We start from the raw sequence: 8,892 nt of genomic DNA, 5'->3' as shown, positions 1-8,892 counted from the left end.
AAGAGGTAGAGCCAAGATTCAAACTCAAGTCTGTCTGACTCCAAAGCTAGTAACTTTTCCATACTGCCTACCAAAATTGGTGGCTAGCTTTCTAGGCTAGTGACAAAAGTCTATTTGATCAATAAAATACCCCATGCATTTTTCAACTACCCTTAGCCATTGCTCATAGTGGTTTCTATAGGACAATGATTGAGATTCCACATCTGAGTTTGAGAACATCTCACTACCACTGCCTCACCCCCAGCGGTTTTGCACCACATTTCTAGACCCAAGTAAAAGAAGATGCTTCTGTAGATGTGGAGGCTTCTTGGTCAATTGCTCCCTAAGGACTCTGAATTGGGATTAAAAAGCAGTTGTCTCCATGGGAATGGGGAACTCCACACTCAGACGTCCCTGTGCATCCCATGTTTCCCTTGCTAGGTCAAATTGTTGGTAGGCTGGGAGTTTGCTTGTGACCTAGGACAAGCAGAACTGACGTTCTGGGTATTAGTGTATTTCTATATTGATCTTATAAGCATTGTAACCATTGTGTCTGAGCCTGAAATTCAAATCCATGGTCTGACCAGTTGAGGTACACTTATGATAACAAGGGGAAAGATTACTTAAAATTGCCAATGACAGCCAGGTGTGGTGGCTCACGCCTGTAATCCCAACACTTTGGGAGACCAAGGCAGGTGGATCACAAGGTCAGGAGATTGAGACCATCCCGGCCAACATGGTGAAATGCCATCTCTACTAAAAATACAAAAATTAGCCTGGCATGGTGGCATGCACCTGTAGTCCCAGCTACTGAGGAGGCTGAGGCAGGAGAAGCGCTTGAACCCAGGAGGCAGAGGTTGCAGTGAGCCAAGATCATGCCACTGCACTCCAGCCTGGGTAATAGAGTGAGACTTCATCAAAAAAATAAATAAATAAATAAAAAGCTGATGACTTGGAAACTGTTGGAACTCTGACTGCTATAAGCAAAGGAAAACTCATGGTTCTTTTCTGAATGGGACTCAGTCAGAGGAAAAAAACTCTTCAGTATGTCTTGAGTAGTAATATGTACCCACCAATGTCCCAGTCCATGGAAGGGAGGAAGGTAGAAGAGGCACCATTCCTGCCCTCCAAAAGACAAGGTGACTAGGGAGACCAGGCTGAAACACAGGAACTGAAACTCTAGAAGGTCTTCACTACCACACACAGTGAAAAAACTCTCCAGCCAGTCAATCTTAATTTGCATGCTTCACATGTGGGACACAGATCTTACTGTCCCTTTCAGGCTCTGCTTCAAGCTCCCAAATAAATCCAGTTGCATGTGAGTCAGTGGCCTGCGGTTTACTGAACATTTAGTAAAGAAGATGAAGATTTGCTTTACATGCCCCATTGGACTCTTCTTTTAACACTTCCCTAGTTCTCTCTCTTTTAGCCCCAAGTCCCCTCTATTCCCTGTCCCCTCTTGGGACTACTCCTTCCTAACTATCCACATATTCCCTGGGAGTTTCTCACTGCCTTCTCCAATTTTGCTTCCAAATCTCTCACTGCTGATTTATTATGCAGAAGAACATGGCTCTTTCCCAGATCCTGTCTTCAAATTTTCATATCCCAAACTGCCCCCTCCCCAGTCCCCACCCAACAAACACTATCAAGCCCTTAGCAAAAAAGTGGTTCCTAGTTATCAAAGCTCATTCTAGGGAAAAGGGTGGGTATGTTATAAATAATCTGCTCCAAAACATTTCTATTATTCTGCTTATGGAAATTCACCCTGCAGAATCTTACCCGCGGGTTCTCAGGCAGGAGAGTCTGCTGTCCATGGTGCTGACCTGGGAGGCTATGGCTTCATCGTTTTTCTGCTCACCATTCAGCCAGGAAATTGGATCACTTTGCTCTACTCTGAGACCCCACTCCACTCATCTTTAAAATAGGATTATTAATACTACTTACCTCATGCAAAGCACTTAGCATCATGCCTGGCACAAAGAGCTCAATAGGTGGTAGTATTTATTATTATGCTATTATTCTACTATTCCCAGGACCTGCCCCACATCTCCTTTTTATTCACTGCCACTTCCCAGACACATTCTTTCCTCTTAAATTCATTGCTAAATGTACTTGGATAAATGATGCCACACATCTTCCTCCCCACACTTTGCTTTAAAATTAACCAAGTGTTCTAGGAGGGTTTTTCTTGTTTGTTTGTTTTTCGGTTTGGGGGGTTTTTTGTTTGTTTTTTTGTTTTTTGCTATAATATTAAAAGGGAAACAGGAGTTAACAAAACAACTAGCAGGGGACTGTTGCAACCTATAAACCAGCTTAAATGTCTGCTATAACTGGATTCACTGGTTAAAATACAAGCGAAACCAACACCAACATTTTTTCAGTTTTCATTTTTTTCCTTCATCGATTCATCTCTTGGCTCCCTATTTAAAAAAAAATTATGGACCTTGAAAGTATCTGCTCTCAAGATTTTCTGTGCTTGCCTCTCTCATAGCACATCTCATGCTCTGCCAAAACTGTCTGCTAATAAACATTTTATATTTACCTTTGTGTCCTCAACAACTTACAGAATGCCAGGCACATTGTTTGGACCTGAGTGGAAAAATAAATTAGTGAACAAAAGAATGAATTAAACTGGGTGGGTTGCAATTTTTTACCTCAATCTTTCACCCCCTCTCTGCATCCACACACAGTTTTCCATGTGTCTCTGCAATTCTTCCCACTGAAGGAGTGGAGTATATTCTCCCTCCCCTTGATTTTGAGTTTACTATGTGAGTTTCTTTGGGCATATAATGAAGCAGAAGTGACAGTGTCCCAGCTCTAAGCCTAAGAAGTCTTGACTCTCTGGCTTCATTATGCAAAGAATACACCCTGGACTGACCATGATCCCAAAAGGAGGATGAGAGTCATGTGAGCAGAGCCACTCCAGCTACTTGCAGATCTGAAGTGAGATGCAAAACCAACCAGCTGAACCCAATCTAGATGGGCTGTGTCTCAGCTGAACTGCAGAACCTTGAGTGAAAATAAACAATTATTGTTTTAAGCCACTGAATCTGAGAGTTGATTTGCTACACAGCATTATTTTTGCAATAGCTAACCATATACATAGAGAAAAACACACAGGGATTTTTTTTTAATCAGAAGACCATGGTTTATGAAGGTCAGCATCCCTCTCTGTGCCTTAACTTCTCCCACATGTTAAAGTTCAGATAAAAATTTCTGGACCACCTAGTTCAAAAAGGTCATTATTAGTCTAAACTGAAATAAGGATAGGAAAGCACAGCAGTGAATTAACCAGCAGCACAGAGATAACAGGGTATTATTATTAGGGGCTGGTATTCATAAGTCTCTCCAACGTCCTAGTACACCCACAGTCTCTTGCCATGGACCATGTATACTCGATTGAAATGAAACCAGATAGCTAAGGATGCTTATTTGGGTCCACAAAAATACTGGTAGAATTAATTCACTTCCAAGGGAGAACTTGAAACTGACTTTTTCATATTTGACCAGGAAATTCAATTGAATTCCTTTATTATTTTAATACAAAGCTCTCCCTCTACTCCACCCAATGCTTGCTTAATGCACTTTACAACATCCCATCAAGAGTCTCCCAGACTCCACCTAAACCCTCTAGTCAAAGGAAACTCAGCGGTAAAGCAACCTGTTTTCCATTTTGGACAGCTCTGACTCTGAGAAAGCTCTTACTTATCTTCCCTAACCCCCAGACTAGGTCGGTTTCCCTAGTTGTCAGCTTCTCATAGCACTCTATCCTTTTCCTTCAGAGGATGTATTATATATTACAATTTAAAAGCTATTTGTGGAATAAGTTGTTCAATGTCAGTCCCCTACACCACACTGCGAACATCGTAAGAGCAGAGGTTGCACCCTTTAAACTTTTTGTTCACTATTTTATCTTCAGTACCTAGTACACTAGTAAATGAATAAGTATTCAATAAATATGTATTGACTAGATAGATGAACAAATTATTTTTAACAGTCTTATATAGGACTTAACAAAGATTAACTCCCTTAATAAAAAAAAAAAAAAAAAAAAAAAAGAACAGAGGACAGTATTTGCCTTTCTAAACTTTCTCTCTCCCAAATGATACAAATTCTATCTCTTGGAGAGGGTCCCACTGAATGAGTCTCCACCCTGGACCATCTCCACATATTTGTTACTAGAGCTAACTCCCGGGAGATTTCTGATTGAAGGAGGTAAAGGATGGAGAGATAAAGGATGGAGAGTGAAGAATTTATAATTTGTATAACTATTATTTATTGAGCACGTGTTATATACCAAGTGCATTTGTAGATACTCAGACTACAGCAGTAGGTATAAGAGTCTCCAAAAAAAATCCCTTTATTCGTGGAGTTTATCCTGTCACAAGAGGATAGAGATAACAAGCAAAATATATAGTACATCAGAGAGGAATAACTGCATTGGAGAAAAATAAAGCAGGAAGAGAGAATGAGGAACCTGAAAGGAAGGTTGCTATTTTAAATAGGGTGGTAGGGGAAGGATTTTTTGAAATGACATTTTCACATAGACCTGAAGATGGTGAGGCAGCAAGCCAAGCAGATATTTGCGGGGGAAGAATGATCCAAGCAGAAAAAGTAGCAAATGGAAAAGTCCTGATTAGGAAGCATGTCCGGCAGAATATGGAGAAGTGTGGAGGCCAGCATGCCTAAGTCAGAGTGAGCAAGAGACAGCAGTAAGAGAGAGTCAGCTGCTCGGGGGAGCCTTGTAGTCATTGGAAGGACCTTGGTTCTTACTCTGAATAAAACATAGAGGACACACACACACACACACACACACACACATGAACACAAACCCCTAAATGTTTTTGAGCAGTTTGAAACAAGGCCCGATCACCTTGCTGGCAGGGTGAGTCTAGACTGCAGAAGAGCAAGGGCAGAGCAGATTAGCAAGAAAGACATGGCAATAATCTGAGAGATGAAAGCCAGGCGTGGTGGCATGTGCCTGTGGTCTCTGCTACTAAGAAGCCTGAGGCAGGAGGATCGCTTGAGCCTGGGAGTTTGAGGCTACAATAAGCTAGGATCACACCACGTACTTCAGCATGGGCAACAGACCAAGACCTTGTCTCTTAAAAATGTCAGTAATAATAATAACTTTAAAAAATAATCTGAGAGAAGGTTTGGCCTAGGATTGGGGTTTATTATATTACATATTGGGGATATCTCTGTATCCCCACAATCTATCACCTGGAGGATACTGGGTGAATGCTGAATGAATGAAGGCTTGGATAGACGGATAACAGAAAAATGCTTTGGTCTTAGGGTCAAAACAACTGGATTTGGTCTCACTATTCCATGGTTAAGTAGTGCCTATGTCCCTGGAATGTGTTTTCTGTAGAAGCCTGTCTTCACTCTAAGGACAAGAATGAAAGTTATTAAAGCATGTGTAAGAGTGGCTGGCTCAGCTAGACGCAAGAGACCACATCTTGTAGGATTCCATTTATATGAAATGTCCAGAAAAGGCAAATCCATAGAGACAGAAAGTAGATTAGTGGTTGCCAGGGGCTAGGGGGAGACAGGAATGAGACATGACTGCTAAAGGGTACAAAGTTTCTTTTTGGGGTGTTGACAACATTCTGGAATCAGACAATGGGGATGGTTGCACAACTTTGTGACTACTAAAAACCACTGAACTGCACACTCTAAAAGGGTGCATTTTATAATATGTAAACTATATATTAATTTCTTTAAAAAGAAAAAAATCATAAGTGACAATGTAGAGGACTAGTGCTCGCAAACGAGACGTTCCCGATAAATCCTGCTCTTGCAAACGAAGCAGGGCGTTCCTTCCCTGTAAACAGGGAGGACAAAGGAGCCAGCTGCAAACAGCAGACCCTGGGGGCTTGTTTATGTGTAAACATCTTGAATATCCAGAAAGTCAGGGAAAGGTCAGAAAAACAACAATGTGTCTTGTGACTTGGCAACATTCCACAAACGACTGTATAAAATAAAGCAGAGCGCGCCATTCGAGGCAGCCGCCATGTTTGTCTTGTCTTATGTTGTCTTGTGTGTTCATTCCTTTGTTTAGGAAACACGCGGACCCCAACAGACAAACTCTCACAGCCAAGAGGAACCCAAGAAGACAAGACAGGCCAGAGCACGGTGGCTCACACCTGTAATCCCAGCACTTTGCGAGGCCGAGGCGGGCAAATCACTTGAGGTCAGGAGTTCGAGACCAGCCTGGCTAACATAGTGAAACCCCATCTCTACTAAAAATACAAAAGTTAGCCAGGCGTGGTGGTGGGTGCCTGTAATCCCAGTCACTCAGGAGGCTGAGGCGGGAGAACCACTTGAACCTGGGAGGCAGAGGTTGCAGTGAGCCAAGATCACCCCACTGCATCCAGCCTGGGCAACAGAGCAAGACTCTGTCTCAAAAAACAAAAGGAGACAAGATAACTAAATGTCATGTGTCATCCTGGACAGAAAATGGAAGCTGGGTAAAAACAAAGGAAATCTGAGTTAAGTATGGACTTTAGTGGATAATAATGTGTCAATATTAGTTCATTAATTATGACAAACCTACCCTACTCTGGTAGGAGGTTAACCACAGAGGAACCTGGAGATGGGGATATGTAGGGACTCTACTATCCTCACAATTTTTTGTAAAACTAAAGCTATTTTAAAATTAAAAGTTTATTAAAAAAAAAAAAAAAGAGGGGCAATTCGGGCCTGGGAAGTAGAAGAAAAGAGCTCAGTGTTTTACCAGCCAGGAAGCATGGGGTGCTCCCTCCACTGCAGAGCTGAGCCCCCCAACTCCAGGAGACTCAGGGCTTCAGGGAGTTAACCTGCCCTGGCCATTCTTTCATAATCCATTCTTAGAGCTGCTCCTTTTCATGTGTGCCCTGGGCAGGAAACTGATTGTTTAAAATAATAATAATAATAATAATGTAAGAAAAGCTTGATGCAAAAAAATATTTCTAAATGACTTTCACTAATGTCCTCTGGGCTTCTGGGTGGGTAATCTGTGCCCCTTCTGTGTACAGGCAAATGTGATTACAGCAGGACCTGCACTGGCCGGTCTCTGAGCTCCCAGCCCCCCAGGCTGTTGCCTGCCCTAACCACATTAGCAGCACAAGAGCCATCCATCAGACTAATAGGGGGCCTGGGACAGCCCGGCCCTGCTGTAAGCAGCTGGCCCTGTGGTCAGGAGATGCCTGGCTCCCACTTCTCACAATCACAGGACGGAGGATGGGCCTGTGGAACTGACCTCCCTGGTCTTACCCCTTTCTCCTGCCAGCCTCGGCTGTCCCCATTGCATCTTCAGAACGGCTTGCTTGGGGGTGGCAAGAGTCTCCCTGGTTCCTGCGGACAGACCAAATCTGACTGGGGTGAGAGGCTGTGTTTCTAGCTGCCATCTGCCTCTCCCCTCCAATTCAGCAGGTGTCCACTCTTCTGCCCCTGCCATCAACTCTCCCAGTCTCCCTGGCCCAAACCTGTCAAAAAGAGAACTCCTTGGCAGCAGGAGCAAGAGAGTATAAGGGACAGGGGGTCTTGTTTACCTAACACCATGCTAGTTGCTACAAAGGTCAAGGCCCATCTGCCAGGCAGCAGGTGCCAGGAAGCCAGCTGCCTTCATGGCACGAGCACCAAACATTAGCGAGGGGCAGGTGGACAGACCAAGGAATCACCCCTGGTGTCCCGGCCTGCGACACACCCATGCACATGAGCACACACACCTTAGGCCCAGGATTGACCGGGCAGGCTCTGTGTACCTCCCTCACTGCCATGACCCATGGCAAATATGAGTCCCCGTGTCGGCTTCACATCCACAAACACCATCCTTGTCCCCTGGGTAAGTTCAGGAAAACGATTTGAATTTTAGACGAAATTCAAGGCAATTAAGAAGCCTAACTGGCTTACGGTTTGGGAAAAATACCAAACAACACTGTAACTCACTTTAAATCTGAACAGAATCAATTTGGGAGCACTTTTGGCTTTGGAGATGAACCTCAGACAATCAAGAGTTGCTTCTCCAGGGACCCACGCATCCCCACTCCCACTCCCGCCCCCGGTCCTCTGCTGTCCGGCTGCAGCCCTGTGGAAGGCCTGCTGAGACAGAGGCTATTGGACACAAGTAAAGCCACAACAGGGCCCACCTCAGAGCACCCTGAAGGCAGGTGAGGGAGAGATGGCTGAGCGGAGTGAGCCTCTCCCCACCTCAGAGCTTTCATCAGAGAAATGGGGAGGATGTCCCAGCCAAACCCTCAGAGGAAGCACTGGCTTTAAAGAACTTAGGAATGATCACCAACATGTCTGCCCTGAAAGTTCCCCTTCCCAGGATCTCACCTGTGGGCTTGGGGAAGGCAGGAAAAGAAATGATGTCCCAGAAGTGATAATCCCCTTCTGGAGGGTGTGCTCCACAGATAGGTGGGCAGAGCTGAAGAGCACAGAGTCCGGAAAAACAGGTCCTGGGTTGTCGGCAAGGTTAGGCCCCGCCTGACAGAGCACGCAGGTCGGGGCTCAGTGCTCTGAGGCATAATTCAGGGTAGAACAAAGGCCTGCACAGGAGCCACAGAGCCCACGCATGCCCAGAAACATAGCAACTTCAGGGCAAGGGAACCAGGGGCTCCAGAAGGCTGCAGCAGTTGTGCGGCCCTGGTAAGCCACTTTCCTTCTCGGAACCTGTTCGGAACCTGCAAGCTGTTAGGCTAGATACCTGTGTTTGAATCTTCATTGTGCATCAGAATCACTTGGAAAGCTTTTTAAAGGATACTTGCCCAAACAAGCCCAGAGATACTTAGTTAACTGGTGGTGGGTGAGGCCACCAGTAATTTTTAGAACAGTGATTCTGGAGTTTAACCATGTCTGAAGAACACTACTACTAGAGCTCAATGGGTTGACAATCACTTAGCTTATATGAGAACATCCTGGAGGGCT

This window comes from Papio anubis, chromosome 12, assembly GCF_008728515.1.
Source record: "Papio anubis isolate 15944 chromosome 12, Panubis1.0, whole genome shotgun sequence".
In the NCBI taxonomy this organism is placed as follows: Eukaryota; Metazoa; Chordata; class Mammalia; order Primates; family Cercopithecidae; genus Papio; species Papio anubis.
The sequence above is the reverse complement of the archived record's forward strand: the minus strand, read 5'-3'. Positions refer to the sequence as shown.